We start from the raw sequence: 15,940 nt of genomic DNA, 5'->3' as shown, positions 1-15,940 counted from the left end.
TTCCCGACCCAGGGGTCAAAATGCATGTTATGCATCCCTAATCGGAAACACACAGCTAGAGGTGTTTCAAATTTAGAAAAGTTCAGATTTGAGTAAGGTAATGTGGTAAATACGCTGTGTGTTACTTAATACCCCTAGTGTGTGGTTATGACTATTTCTGCAGTGAAATAACCATACTAAGTGGGATACACAGAAACCCATAAAGAGCTTCAGCTTAGTGTAGATGAGGGTTTCCTACTAACGACTTTGTGTCCAAGTTGGAAATAACTTCTCTTGCTCAGACTTTGGGGACTTTAGAATTATTTTTAAAAGACTGGAGTTTGAATGCCCTTCCCTGGATTTTGTCTACCCCTTAACCTGCCCCCTTCCTTCACAGGGCTCACAGGAGCTGCAGCAGGTCTGGGTTGTAATGATTCACACCCAGCTTCTTTACCCAGACGCCTTCTCCCTTTGGATCTCTAGGTCTTGCTTCTGAACTTGGCCCCTGCATTGGAGCCTTCCTCATTCATGGGTCCCAGGAGTTGCTCCCTGAAATCAAACCTCTGACCCTGTCCCTACCCCATCTACCATTCATGTCTGAATTTCAGTTCCACAAGGCTCAAGTGTCCTCCTACGGGACCCCTGATATCCAGTAGGTATTCTGAGGCAGCTAAGTGATTTGGGGTCTGTGCGACAAATTTCTGGGACAGGGTGGGAAGTAGCTTATATCATCAGCCTGCTCTTTCTAATCCCAGCTCCAGCATGTCCAGACATTTTTAAAAATACCTATCTATTTATTGGCTGCACTGGGTGTTAGTTGCCGCACATGTGATCATTGGTTGTGGCATGTGGGATCTGGTTCCCAGACCAGGGATAGAACCTGAGCCCACAGCATTGGGAGCGTGGAGTCTTAGCTGCTGGACCACCAGGAAGTCCCTCAGACATTTTTATATGTCAGCTTTGGGTTGGTAAAATTCATTCAGACTATATTCAGATGTGCAGGGAAAAAACAGTAGTTTCTTTACTAACTGATGATTCATCTGAGTTTGCTCACAAGCTCCCTACCCTGCTGGGTAACAATTGGGTTGGATACACTTAGTCCAATTTGATCAACTCTTCCATTATAGGAACAGTCTGTTTAGGTAACCGTGTCCCTTGTGGGTCTATGTACCCCGTTTTTCAGGCTTTTTCCTCATCTACTTCTCATCCCTGAGACAGCCATCACAGTATGATGGACAGTCCGGTCCTTGGTTTCAGCAGCAAGTTTCCAACATCAGAGACAAGGAACTGATTACTGTTTGGGGAACCACACCTGGCCTTACAGTGAGTAACTAAGATGTATCCTGTGGGCAGAAGTCCTGTGTCCTCGGGGTTCCTCTCATCCTACCTGACATACTCCTATGTCTTGAAGCAGAGAGACTGAGCTCCATGTGTCCGTATCTGGCCTCTTTCTCCCTGTCTTTCTCTGTAGTTTATCTGCACGTGAATGTGGGCTTTCAACTTCCCCTGCCACTTTCAGTTATAAAATAAATAAGTCACAGGGTTGTAATGTTGAGCATGGTAACTATAGTTAATAATACTGTGTTGCATATTTAAAAGTTGCTGAGAGAGATTTCCCTGGTGGTCCAGTAGTTAAGAATCTGCCTTCCAATGCAGGGAACATGGGTTTGATCCCTGCTGAGGGATCTAAGATTCCACATGCCTCAGGGCAACCAAGTCCATGCACCATAACTACCGAGACCGAAAGTTCTGGAACCCGAGGACCGCAATGAGAGAGAAGCCTGCGGGCTGCAACCGGAGAAGCCCATACACCACAGAGAAAGATCCTGAGTGTTGCAAATAAGACCCGGGGCAGCCAAATAAAATAAATAAATAAATATACATTTTTAAAGTTGCTAAGAGAATAGATCTTAAAAGTCACAAGAAAAATAATTTATAAGTATGTGGTAGGCTACAGTCCATGGGGTAGCTAAGAGTCGGACACGACTGAGCGACTTCACTTTCACGCGTTGGAGAAGGCAATGGCAACCCACTCCAGTGTCCTTGCCTGGAGAATCCCAGGGACGGGGGAGCCTGGTGGGCTGCCATCTATGGGGTCGCACAGAGTTGGACACGACTGACGTGATGCAGCAGCAGCATAGTGACAGATGGTAACTAGGCTTATTGTGACAGATGGTAACTAGGCTTATTGTGATCGTTTCACAATATATACAAATATTGAATCATTATGTTATACACCTGACACTAAAGTTGCTTGCTAAGTTGCTTCAGTCATTCTGACTCTTTGTGACCCTATGGACTGTAGCCCGCCAGGCTCCTCTGTCCATCGGGATTCTCCAGGCAAGAATACAGGAGTGCATTGCCATGCCCTCCTCCAGGGGATCCTCCCGACCCAGGGATCGAAACTGTCTCTTATATCTCCTGTAGTGGGAAGCGGGTTCTTTACTACTGGTGCCACCTGGGAAGCCCGGTATAAAGTTGTATGTCATTTGTATCTCAATAAAAAATTCCTCTCTCTTTGAATAAAACTTGGCTTTAAGTGGGGCTTCCCTGGTGGCTCAGAAGGTAAAGCGTCTGCCTGCAATGTGGAGACCTGGGTTCGATCCCTGGGTCAGGAAGATCCCCTGGAGAAGGAAACAGCAACCCTCTCCAGTCTTCTTGCTTGAAAAATTCCATGGATGGAGGAAGCTGGTAGGCTATAGTCCATGGGGTTGCGAAGAGTCAGACACAACTGAGTGACTTCGCTTTCACTTTGGCTTTAAGAGTCACTGCCTGTAAAATCGTATTTTGAGTCGTGAACACAAAAATGCAAAAGAAAAATGCTCATTAATAGTTTTTGAAATATCACCTCCTGACACATACCAAAAAAGGGAAAGGATTTACATGAGGGTATTTATAGTGTTTATAACTGTATGACAAAACTGTGTGATTTTTTAAATCTTATTTTGATGTCAGTTTTTTTTTTTTTTTCCCTGTGATGAACATGTACTACTTGGTTAACTTTTTTAAAGTCTTTTAAAAATATGCCTGTAGCACTATCAGTTGGGAAAAGGCAAATTATGGTCTCTGTGGGAACTAATTTAAACTTGTCAGAGCAGTTAGATTAATTAGGTCTTAACTGACATTTAACAGCCAGGGTGGCAGGCCTGATACTACTTAGCAAGGACTTAGAAAATGAGGCATAATGGAGTACAGATTGTACTCCTGCAAAGCAGGCTCAATTCAGGGGAAACAGTGTGTCAAGCAGGGTTCCTCAACCGCCTCTGCATTTAAGTTTGTTCTTAGAAGGTGCATAGGTGAAATTTCTAAGATAAAACACAAGCCCGTTTTTGTTGGCATTCCTCCTTCGTGAATTATGACAAGGGAATTACTGCAGGCTGTACTGGAATATTTCATGTGTGGATCATTGTAAATAAATCCTGGGGCACTTTTTTCCCATAATAAAGAGGGATGTGAAACTCTCTTTTTTATTAAATAGATTTCCTTGAAAACCTCCAATTTAAGAGTTACATTTACAATGTCCAAGAGGAATGCTAAGCTTGAGAATTTCCAGGAAGGTGTGAAACTTCAAAAGTAGAGGGAAGAGAAGGAATTGGCTGCCATCACGGTCACCCAGCCCAGCCAGGTCAGGGACAAATCTGGGTGAGGGAGGAAGTGAGGGGACAAAAGAGAGGCACAATGCGTACCTTGTAGAGTCATCTGAAAGAAAGTGCAGCTGAATGGCCCAAGCAGGAAACGTAAGCCTCAGCCCTCAGGAAAGGAAAAAGGTTCACAGGAAATTCTAAGCTGTATTTCTCTCCAGGTAGGTCTGGAGGGAGCATCTGGCCCCTTGCGTATGTGAAGCAATGAGAAATAGCTCCCCCATCTCCAGAGTGCAGAGGAACTTGCTAAACACTTTTCATTTTTCACTGTGATGCCTCCACAGCCATGTCAGACACTGAGTCAAAGTGTAGCAGAGGGGGCTGCCAAACACTTCTGGGGCAAAGGTTTCTTGCTGTAGCTCTGCCAGGCCCCAGACTATTACCTGTCTGCTGCCTTCTTTGCTGAGTCTTAATCACTTCCAGCTGTGTTGGCTCCTGCAGCCCCTCGGGCCCCTCCCCGTCTGGCCTCCCTGCCCTCTGCCTCTTGTGGAGGAAAAATTAAGTATCGCACTTAAATTCTCCCTTAGGACCTAGGGATCCTGAGCAGGAGCCTCGCCACAGCATCCATCTCCAGCAGCAGACAATGGGGGCTGGCTCGCCTCCCATGGGGTCTCCTTGCTGCCCTGGGGCTGAGCCCTTCCCCTAATCAGTTACAGCTAAGCCCAGAAAGAAAAGGTACAGCGTGGCTCCACGGCAGAGCACCCCTCGCCTCAGGCTCTACCCAGGTACCCAAACCCTGTCACTTCCTTCTTAGAGATTGGTTCTTAAGGGCTAAATTTTACCCTCTCTCCGGTGGCTCAAACAGTAAAGAATCTGCCTGCAATGCAGTAAATCTGGATTTGATCCCTGGGTTAGGAAGATCTCCTGGATAAAGGAAATGGCAACCCACTCTAGTATTCTTGCCTGGAGAATCCTATGAACAGAGGAGCCTGGCAGGCTACAGTACATGGGGTCGGAAAGAGTCAGACATGACTGAACAATTAACATTAAACCCTCTCCAGCCTGTCATCTTTTGAAATACACATTTTCCACCAGGGTAGCTGGTTATCTCCATCAAGTCAGTTCAACACAAGCCTTGGTGGATTGGAGGGATTGGTAATCTGTGGCTAGAAGGAGACTGGACAGTGCCTGGCATTGTACCACGATTACCCTATTCCTTACACACGTAGACTTCACTGATCAGTTGCAGAGCCATTTTCTTGCCTGATACACTCAGGCTAAGGCTTCAGCACCTTGAACACAGCATACCAGATAGATACCAACCTGGAGAGACTGAAAGATTGGGTGAAGTCTCTGCCTATTTAAGCTAAAACCATGGGATGTATATTGGGTCAGTAGGCAGGGATTGCCTACATCAGTGCTTCTCATAATTGACCTTACATCAGAACCACCAGGAAAGCTCATTAAACACAAATGGTTGGACCCCACCCCAGGGTTTCTGGTTCAGTAGGTCTGGATAGAGGTCCAGGGGATGCTGCTACTGGTCTGGGGACCACACTTTGAGAGTCACCGGTCTGCACCATATGGAGGAAAGAGAACTCTATTCATCAGGCAGTGTGGGATCCTTGAAGGACTTTAATCTAGGTGGGAGGGGGTTATGGAGCAAGTTCACACTTTCCAAAGCTCAGACTGTGGTAGTGTGGAGGGCTGCCTTGAAGGGAGTGCAGCTGGGAGCAGGAAAGCTAAACAGAGGCTGTTGGCATGATCCAGATAACCTTCACGATGAGGTGTTTCACATAATCTTACAGAATGAGATCCTGGCAGGAGAATTGGGCTGGGCAGCCTCCAGGAGCCTGAGAAAGGTATCAATAGAAAGTTGAGAAAGCTGGTTTAGAAGAAAGCACTAAAAGGAGACAGGGAGCCTCGAATATGTGTTGGCCGTTTCCCAATTTTGCCAAGGGCTGGCGGGTTCCCAGAACGGGAGAATGCAACCCTGCAGACAGGGTCTGCAGAAGTGGCACTTGCCAGGCAGACCTGCCAAGTCTGTATGGCTGGCTCTCTCCCCCCCACCCTCCCTCGTTTTCCTGTGGGGAGATGTAACTGGGGAAGGCTGCTTAGAGAACAGGTGGTGATAATTACCAGGAGACCAGCAGTTTCCCTACCTCATCCTTCAAAGTGTCAAAAAAGCTGACTTAGAAAATTACAGAGTGCAGGAAGCTTTCCTGATCTGTTCAGTTCAGTACTCTTTGGTGGAGCCTGGTCATTCTGGCTTAGTGGCTCATGTATACTTTTGGAGGGACACTGAACGATAGCTGAACTCTACTAAGAGTGCTTTTCTAAGGAGGATAGGCCTAAACTTACCAGCACACACAGAGCAAAAGAGAATTCAGAATTCTACTATGCACTCCAGATATGTAAGTGAAACTACATCAGAATCTGAACAAACAGTAACAATAATGGCTGCAAAAGGCATCATATCAGGCCCCTGCTCATCAATTGTCAGTGGATTCACATGGCTTTTGATGGCCCGTGACTCAGCAAAGAAGCCACAAGCTTGGTAAGACTGGCATACCACACTACTCTGAATCTGCTTTGTGGATTTTTCACCTCTGACTCTGCCCAGACAGTTCTCCAGCTGTGAGACCGCCCCCCAGCCTTCCCTCTTTGCATTAAGGTCTCTCTCAAGTTTACCTGCACTCGTAACTTTTCTTTGAACATAGCAACTCAGGCCATCCCTCTCCCTTCTGAAATCCTATGGCACTTCTGGCTGAGTGTATCCTTTGGTCCTTAGTTTTGACCTTCTGGTGTTAATTCTCATTTTAGAAAGAAAGTTATAGCTCCCCAGGTGGGTAGTAGATTCTTTGAAGGCTGGAGCTGCTGGGTCTCATGTGTCTGAAAGTGAAGCATCACAGTTACATGAAACTTGCATGGGTAATGTGGAGAACGTGATGGTTCCATCCCTAATCTCTGCAAGATGAAGTCTGCAGCTGGGCCCCACCTGGAACCAGGAACATGAATATTGCCCGCACACTCTCTCTGCTTCTTCATCTTTTTACAGAGTGCAGGAAGCTTTCCTGATTTGTTCAGTTCAGTACTCTTTGGTGGAGCTCCATTCTGTCAAACTGGCATCCTCAATAGCACTGGGAACTTGGCCACTTACAACTCTCAGGCTCATTTTGACAATCAAGACACCAAAGAGGGACTGGCCCCCTTCCTTCTTTTCAAGTTCAAAAAAATTAGACTCTTCTGGCTTAGGACATTCCTATCCTTGGACAGATTAATAAATTGTGGCTGTCAGTAAGTTCAGTAGCTCAGTTGTGTCCAACTCTTCTCTTTGTGACCCCATAGACTGTAGCATGCCAGGCTTCCCTGTCCATCACCAACTCCCAGAGCTTGCTCAAACTCATGTCTATCCAGTCGGTGATGCCATCCAACCATCTCATCCTCTGTTATCCCCTTCTCCTGCCTTCAATCTTTACCTGCATCAGGGTCTTTTCCAATGAGTCAGTTCTTCACATCAGGTGGCCAAAGTATTGGAGCTTCAGCTTCAGCATCAGTCCTTCTAGTGAGTATTCAAGACTGATTTCCTTTAGGATGGACTGGTTTGATCTCCTTGCAGGCCAAGGGACTCTCAAGAGTCTTCTCCAACACCACAGTTCAAAAGCATCAGTTCTTCAGCACTCAGATTTCTTTATGGTCCAACTCTCACATCCATACATGACTACTGGAAAAACCATAGCTTTGACTAGATGAACCTTTGTTGGCAAAGTAATGTCTTTGATTTTTAATATGCTGTCTAGGTTGGTCATATTCTTTCAAGGAGCAAGAGTCTTTTAGTTTCATGGCTGCAGTCACCATCTGCAGTGATTTTGGAGAGAACCCAAGAAAATAAAATCTGTCACTGTTTCCATTGTTTCCCCATCTATTTGCCATGAAGTGATGGGACCAGATGTCAAATCTTAGTTTTTTCCAGTTTTTTGAATGTTGAATTTTAAGCCAACTTTTTCACTCTCCTCTTTCACTTTCATCAAGAGGCTCTTTAGTTTCTCTTTACTTTCTGCCATAAGAGGGGTGTCATCTGCATATCTGAGGTTACTGATATTTCTGCCTGCAATCTTGATTTAGCTTGTGCTTCATCCAATCCGGCATTTCGTATAATGTACTCTGCATAGAAGTTAAATAAGCAAGGTAATGATATACAGCCCTGACGTACTCCTTTCCCAATTTGGAACCAGTCTGTTGTTCCATGCCCAGTTCTAACTGTTGCTTCTTGACCTGGATACAGATTTCTCAGGAGGCAGGTAAAGTGATCTGGTATTCTCATCTGCTGAAGAATTTTCCAGTTTGTTGTGATCCACACAGTCAAAGGCTGGGAGGGGAAAGTCTATTTCATGCTTGCTTTCTCCTTTCCAAGGAAGCCTATCTTGGTTGTATCATCCCCCTTTTCCATGTGGCTAAGTGCTTCAGAAGGAACCAGCCCCAGTTCCAGCCTTGAGAGTGGGTCCTGAATGGTTGAAGCAAGGAGAGAGCAAACTTTTTCTGCAAAAAGTCATAGTAAATATTTGAGGCTTTACAGGCCATATCTCTGTTGCACTACTCAATTTTCTCCCTTAAATCCCATGTCTTTAACATTCTCAATGTCCCTCCACTGCAACATTTTTGCTTTTAGTTTCTGCTAGTGACTGAAATATTCTGTGACACACTCCACACATACATTTGAAGCCCCTTCAGAGAGTAGCTTAGCGTGACCTCCGGTCTCCCAGCTCACTAACCGGAGCACAGGCCATGACATGCCCTCTTGTGACCTGTGACTTCAATCATCTTGTCTTCCGCCCTTCCTGATTCCAGCCTCACAGGCATGATGCATTCACTTCTGAGTTACAGTCCTCTTCCCAGGGTTCCAGCCACCCTCCACCACATCTCTCCATTCAGGGCCACTCTCCTAGCTCCTCCCGCTGTGCTTTGCTGCTTGAGTATAAGTACAAGGCAGCTATTGTTGCCCAGCGTCTGACCACAGAGATGGCATAGGCCCCTGGTCCACATCCCCCTCACCCCAGTCCTACCCTGACTTGACCTCAGATGCAGATACAGATCTGGTCAGGAGGGGGGCTTTTCCATTTCCATCTCAGGCAGCTCTTCAGCCAGCTGCCCACCTCTTCCCACCAGCAGCTGCTTTTTTCTCTTTTTTCTCCCTGTTTATTTTCTTTGCCTGCACACCTTGTTTTTCTTTTAGGGGACCCCTACCCAGACCTGCCATCTGGTCCCCCTTGAAACAAAGTGTGGAGTGTGCAGAGGCAATTGTGGGGGGCGGGGAATCTCTTGGAGTTCAAGCGGCTGCCTGGCAGAGAGAGCCTGAGCCTCTACTGTGGAGAGGAGAGAGGGTTCCAGAAAAAGTCCAAGGCAGGCCACACACCTCATTAGTTCATTTTGATTAGTTTCTTTTATCCAGTTGTTAGGAATGGTGAACTGTGATAGATGAGGCTGTCCTGAGGTTTTTTTATCCCTTGAATTATATACAATTTGGCAAGATGAGATAAACCACAGAGAAAAGACACAGACATTGACCACTATACACAGGCTGGCTTGTAAGATTAGAGAAGATTGCCTGAAATCCCAATTCCACTGCACTTCCTCCTTTATTCTGCAAATCTGATACTTTGTTGCCTTTTGGCTCCTTGCCCATTTGTTCCATTTCTTCTTCCATCAACCTGGGCTGAGAACCAGAGCCGCTGTTGATGTGGACCCAGAATCAGCATGGACTCTGCACACAGGTGCCCTGTCTAGAGGCAGGATGGCCACCTCCACCCACCTCCACCGCCACCAGGTGGCCCTGGGTCCTCCAGGACTGAAGAGGAGGAGGCGAGAGAGTCAGGACAGGGGAGGTGTGTTTGTCTGACACCTGAGTAGTCTGGTGTTCGTTCTCTCTGGGCCTGGCAGAGCCTGATGAATTTTCAGGTATTTCCCTTTGTTTTAACATGCATTTGTGGGCTCTTCGGGTTTCCCTTGCTGGACCCCATCCACTGTAACTTAAGCAGACAGTCCCCTCAACTTGGTGTGGGATGGTACTTCTTCAGCCTCCTACTTGTGGTGTTTACCAGCATTTACTGTGTTCCTCTGTCTTCTGCATTTCCTGTAAAATAGTACATAAAGATTTGATCAGAACCAGTTTCCATTTTCTGGAAGATTTTTCTCGGAGATGTTGAAAAATTTCTGTAGCATTGCATAACATTGGCAGTCTTTCTTTTTGTGAGGTTAAGATTGGTCCGTGGGCTCAGATGCTATCAGCCTAATCTGGACATGGGCTTTGCCCTAATGACTTTAGCAGGTATTGGCAATTATTACCTATATCCATTATTTCATTAGAATATCACCCTTTTATATCCACTCATGAAAAAAGAGTCCATTCTAACATTCTTATGCATTCATTGGCCTAATTTCTCCTTTAAAGAAAACTTTACTCAGCAATTACTTGGTTTTACTGGGATACAATCCATACAGGAAAGGCAGGATAAATGCTTAATTGTTTCCCTTTATTTACCCGTTCCTAGAATAATAAGTTGGTTCCCTAGCATCCTCCAGGGATTACCATTTAGAGGGTTTTTTTTGTGTGGTTTTTTTTTTTTTGTCTCATTATAAACTCATAGATTCTAATATATTGGGTTGGCCAAAAAGGTCATTTAGGTTTTTCATAAGATATTATGGAAAAACCTAAATGACCTTTTTGGCCACTCCAGTATTTGTTTTATCACAATCACTGAGGTTATTGTTGTTTTTTTACAATATGGGATAATCTAGCCAAATTATCCCATCTTTGGTCTGTGGGAACCTCTTCAGGTTAACTCTTGGGTCATTGTGACATGACCCTAATATTCCTTAATACCTTCTTTCCTTTCTAGTAGAACAATTGATTCTGTCCCATTTCAAATATTTCCTCTCCCAGACCCAAACTACTTTTTCAAAGAGCTCTGGTTCTTTCCAGTGGGAAATAATATTTAGAGAGACACATCTGAGCACTATGGATATTTATTGCTACTGGGTTGGTCATTATTTCTATACCTTTTCATTGGTCAAGGCCAGGAGTCTGTATTTAAGAAAATATTTACTTAAGATGGGAAGGGAAACAGAACAGTTTTGTTTTTTTTTAAGTAAAAGAATGGAATGGAAAGTATCAGTGCATATTATGTGTAGGAAGGGTAAGTATTGTTTTATGAAAATTCTGTTTTATTTGCATGTATAAAAAAAAGACAGAGAAAGAGAGAAAGTGAGATAAAGAGAAAACTTATTCAGTATCTAAAAAAATACATAATTTAAATCATGAGTCATACTCCAGGAAAATATTTGAAAGTGCTGGAGTAAGTCAGCTATTTAAGCTGTAATAAAAAACAGTGCCATACACTGGAAGATTGCTCATCACCTTCAACCCAAAGGTCAGTCAGGTCATGAGGCTTGAAATCAAGGATCCCTTGTCTGCATTTTATGTTTTTTTTTTTTTTTATTACCATGAATCGTATTTGTAATGAGAAAATCAAAACAAACAATAAGAGGAAAACTTAGGAACAAAAGAGTGAGCTTAGTGTCACAGGACTGCCCTCTGGATGTTTTTTCTAGACTTTTAATGTGGTCATAAAGCTAATTTGTTCTAGTTCTTTCTTGGGACTTTAAGAACCAACATTTCAAGATGTTTTAAAATCTAAGAGTAATAATGGTCCCTAGCCAGGAGGGAAGAATAAATGGAGAGGTGAACCTACTTACTAGATTGACAACCAGTGACTTTGCTATCTCGGAGACTTTACTATCTCGGAGACTTTACTATGAGGGCTTCCCAGGTGGCTCTAGTGGTAAAGAATTGGCTTCCCAGTACAGGAGATGTAAGAGACACAGGTTCAATCTCTGGGTCTGGAAGATCCCCTAGAGAAGGGCTTGGCAACCCACTCCAGTATACTTGCCTGGAGAATCCCCATGAACAGAAGAGCCTGGCGGGCTACAGTCCATAAGGTTACAAAGAGTCAGACATGGCTGAAGCAACTTAGCAGCACACACACTGTGGCTTCCACATTTGAAAAAGAGCTTGCCCTTAACCACTTTTACCCCACTGAAGTTTTAAAAAAGGGAATTATACAAAGTCCTTTGAAAAGTATAATGCCTTTGGCTACTACCCAAGAGATAGAAGATAGGAGTAGGGGGTCAGCTTTGAATAAGAAGGGAATTCAATCAGGCTGAGGGTTCATGTGCCATAAACAAGGACATCAAGCAGTGGAAATGGGGCTGTTTCCTCTTAGTTCTAATGTAGATTGCAGGTGTACATATCAAAATGTAATGAAACTCTAAAAGCCCCAGGAGAGCCTAAGGCCACACAGGGTTGGCTGCATAAGAGAATTCAAAAGTGGAATAAGGGACAGAAGAGCTATAAAATTGATGAGATTCATTTTTAGATATGAAGTTGAAAATAAATGGGTTCTTGGAACTCAAAATTTGTGAGCCCTGCCATTTTTATACATTTTTAGAAGCAGTGTGTGAAAAGTTGCAGACATTTTCCTTCAATAAGGTGCACCAGGAAATGTGCAATAAAACTCAAAACTGCACAAATGCCTGCCCCACACCGCCCCCCTCCACCCGACACCCCGGCCACTCACTCTAAACCACGACTTCAAGCCACCTGCACTTTAAAACAGCCCTGGGGACACGGCTTGCCAGATAGAGCGGGGTGTGTTTCAGGAGGGGGATCGCTCGCTCTTTCTTCCGTCTACATACGTGTCACTTCACTCTTCCACACCACGTGCTCACTCATTGTCCCTCTGTATCTGCTGTGTAGATGTGGGGAACTCAGCACCTCTCTGAATCCACTCACACAAAGGCATTAGTGAGTAAGGCAGCTGTTGCTACACACTGAAAGAGAGACGGAGAAGAGGCTCTGCATTAGCCACCCCACAGCAAGCCACTTAAATTCCTTTAAGATGTCCACAGACGTAGAGAACAGACTTGCAGTTGCCGGAGGGGAGGAATGGGATTGGGAGTTTGGAATTAGCAGGGGGCAAGCTATCATACATAGGATCGATAAACAGACAACAAGGTCCTCCTGTATAGCACAGGGAGCTATTGTCAATGTCTTGTGATAAACCATAATAGAAACGAATACGATAAAGAATGTGTGTGCGTATATATATATATATATATATATATATATATGTATAACAGAATCACTTTACTGTATAGCAGAAGTTAATACATCATAAATCCACTATACTTTAATAAAATAAATTTTTAAAAGGAGGTTTATGTTCTCCAAAGTCCTGTCTCAAGCTCACCCTCCAGCCTGAAGGGTTTTTCTCCCCCTCTGCTGCTTCTCTGTGAAATGTGTGCCTGTCCTTTCTGCTGACTCTCACCCTGAGATGACCCCAGGAAATTCAAACTCTTCCACCATCTATTTGGCAGATCAACTTAGCTGCCTCTGCTCCTGTTTCTAACGTGGGAAACTCATTGCTAGGATCTAGCACAAGAAGGAATTCTCCAGTTAATAGAACCTATACGCCTTGAAAAACAGACTCCGTAATTCATACATTCAACAAGTATTTGCTGAGCGCCTGCCATTTGCCAAGGATTGTTCTAGGAGGTGAGGTTGGAGCAATCAGTGATCATCATTTTCTATTAGCATAATTTTGGGGGTCTCATCCCTACTCCATCCATCTCATCATGACATTTCTTCCTTTAAAAAAAAATTATTTATTTGGCTGCGCCAGATCTTAGTTGCAGCCAGTATCTTCCATTTTCATTGTAGCATGCAGGATTTTTAGCTGTGGCATGTGAACTCTTAGTTTCGGCCTGTGGGATCTGGTTCCCTGACCAGGGATTGAACCTGGGCTGCCTGCATTGGGAGCTTGGAGTCTTAGCCACTGGACCACCAAGGAAGTTCCCAAGACATTTCTTCCTGACACACATGGTATTCTCTGAGAGAGAATTCTGCTGGATGAAGTTGTCCACACCTTACTATATTTATTAAAGTTGCATACATTCTTTTATATTGTTAATATGTTTTTAATTAAAAGCCACCCCCCAACTGAGACAATACTGTTTCCTATCTAACATAATAAAAGGTATTTTTAAAAGCAATACAAGCTGGCTTTGACTCCAGAACTGACTGGGGTGAACACAAGCACCAGTTGAAACTGTCTGACCCTTTGTCAAGGAAAGAGAATTCTCATCCACAGTTCTGTAAGGCAACCTGACCAATGGATCAAGAGCCTGAAATCTTTCCATACTTTTTGACTCATTAGTCCTACTCTGAAGAATCTCCCCCACAAAGATAATGCCATACGGTTATTTGCAATTTTCAGAATTGTAAAATAGCTCAAAGACAATGGAAGGTTAGAGCAGAATAACTTGGAAGGGTGTGCTCTAAACAATGCATAGCTTCGAGGCACAAATTTTTCCTTACCTTAGCAAGAAAACAAAAACTATTTATTTATACTTATAAATAATTCCTCCAAAACCAGTGCATATTAAAAATACTAGTAGAGAGGAGGAAGGGGAAGGGGGAGAAGCACTTAAAGAGGCAGGAACGGGTGTGGGAGTAGGGTAGGACCCAGGGCTAAGGCAGCACCCAGCCCCTCTCTTGCCTTAGTGGATCATGCCAAGGGCAGCAGCTGCGGCGGTTGCAGGAGCGGGGTTGGGGGTGAGGAAGTGACTGGGTGGTACCAGCTCAGGAGATGACGTCGTTTCCAGTTACAACACAGGGATCACGGCAAGCACAGCCGCCACAGAAGCACTAAGGCATTACTTCTCCCATCGGCTTCAGTCATTTCAGTCACTCAGTCGTGTCCGACTCTCTGCGACCTCATGGACTGCAGCACACCAGGCCTCCCTGTCCATCACCAACTACCGGAGCTTACTCAAACTCATGCCCATTGTGTCGCTGATGCCATCCAACCATCTCATCCTCTGTCATCCCCTTCTCCTCCCACCTTCAATCTTTCCCAGCATCAGGGTCTTTTCCAATGAGTCAATTCTTTGCATCAGGTGGCCAAAGTATTGGAATTTCAGCTTCAGCATCAGTCCTTCCAATGAATATTCAGGACTGACTTAGCAGGCCCCAAGGAGACTGACTACCTACTTACGCAGAAACTAGTTGAGACTCTGAAGCCCTTTGGGGTTTTTGAAGAGGAAGAGGAACTGCAGTGCAGGATTTTAATTTGGGTAAAATTAAATAACCTGGTAAAAGAGTGGATATGAGAAATCAGTGAAAGCAAGAATCTTCCATGATCTGTAATTGAAAATGTCGGTGGGAAAAATTCTACATGTGTATCTTATAGATTAGAGTACATACAAAAGGTGCTGATATTGATGCGTTGTGTGTTGCACTGAGACTTGTTGATTGAAGTGATTTTTTTCACCTCATTCTATGATAAGTTGAAATTATAGGAAGAAGTAAAAGATTTAAGAGCTATTGGAGAGGCATTTGTACCAGTTATCAAACTGTTTTGATGGGATAGAGATTGATATTTTGTTTGCAAGATTAGCACTGCAGACTGTTCCAGAAGACTTGGACTTAACAGATGACAGTCTGCTTAAAAATTTAAACGTAAGGTGTATAATAAGTCTTAATGGTTGCAGGGTATCCAATGAAATTTTATATCTAGTACCAAACATTGACAACTTCAGATTAACCCTGAAGTCTATCAAACTGTGGGCCAAATGCCACAATATCTATTCTAATATATTAGGTTTTCTTGGTGGTATTTCCTGGGCTATGCTAGTAGCAAGAACTTGCCAGCTTTATCCAAATGCAATAGTATCAACTCTTGTAAATAAATTTTTCTGGGTATTTTCTAAATGGTATGTGTTTAGATTATATTAAAATAAAATTGATTGTAGACTCTGAAAAAAAATCCTTGTAGAAAATAGTCCCTCATGAAAAGAGAAAAATATATATACATATAAACACATACGTATGTGTGTGTATGGGTTTGAGGGTTATTTTACTTTTCTGTAATTAAAAAATTATTTCCTTAATGAAGATGCATTATTTTGTTTTTAAAATCATTTTATTTAAATATATTTGACATAGAGAAATAAATTGTATACATTTAAAGTGTACCACTTGATGTTTTTGTGGTTATGTATACATTGTGATGGAAAAGGAAATGGCAGCCCACTCCAGTATTCTTGCCTGGAGAGTCCCATGGACAGGGGAGCCTGGCAGGCTACAGTCCATGGGATTGCGAAGAGTCGGACACGACCGAGTGACTAAACAACAACGTCCATTGTGAAGTCTTCCCAGATGATTCAGTGGCAAAGAACCCGCCTACCTATGCAGGAGATGCAGGCGACGAGGGTTCAATCCCTTGGCTGGGAAGATACCCTGGAGAAGAAAATGGCAACCCACT

The 15,940-nt window shown here is 43.9% G+C and overlaps 1 pseudogene; it reads left to right on the top strand.

Annotated features, from left to right (window-relative positions):
- Positions 1-14,263: 14,263 nt before the first annotated feature.
- Positions 14,264-15,430, top strand: LOC102399991 (annotated as a pseudogene).
- The last annotated feature ends 510 nt before the right edge of the window (positions 15,431-15,940 follow it).

The sequence above is a fragment of the Bubalus bubalis genome, chromosome 7 (genome assembly GCF_019923935.1).
Source record: "Bubalus bubalis isolate 160015118507 breed Murrah chromosome 7, NDDB_SH_1, whole genome shotgun sequence".
In the NCBI taxonomy this organism is placed as follows: domain Eukaryota; kingdom Metazoa; phylum Chordata; class Mammalia; order Artiodactyla; family Bovidae; genus Bubalus; species Bubalus bubalis.
Note: the sequence above shows the minus strand (reverse complement) of the source record. Positions and strands in the feature narration are given on the sequence as shown.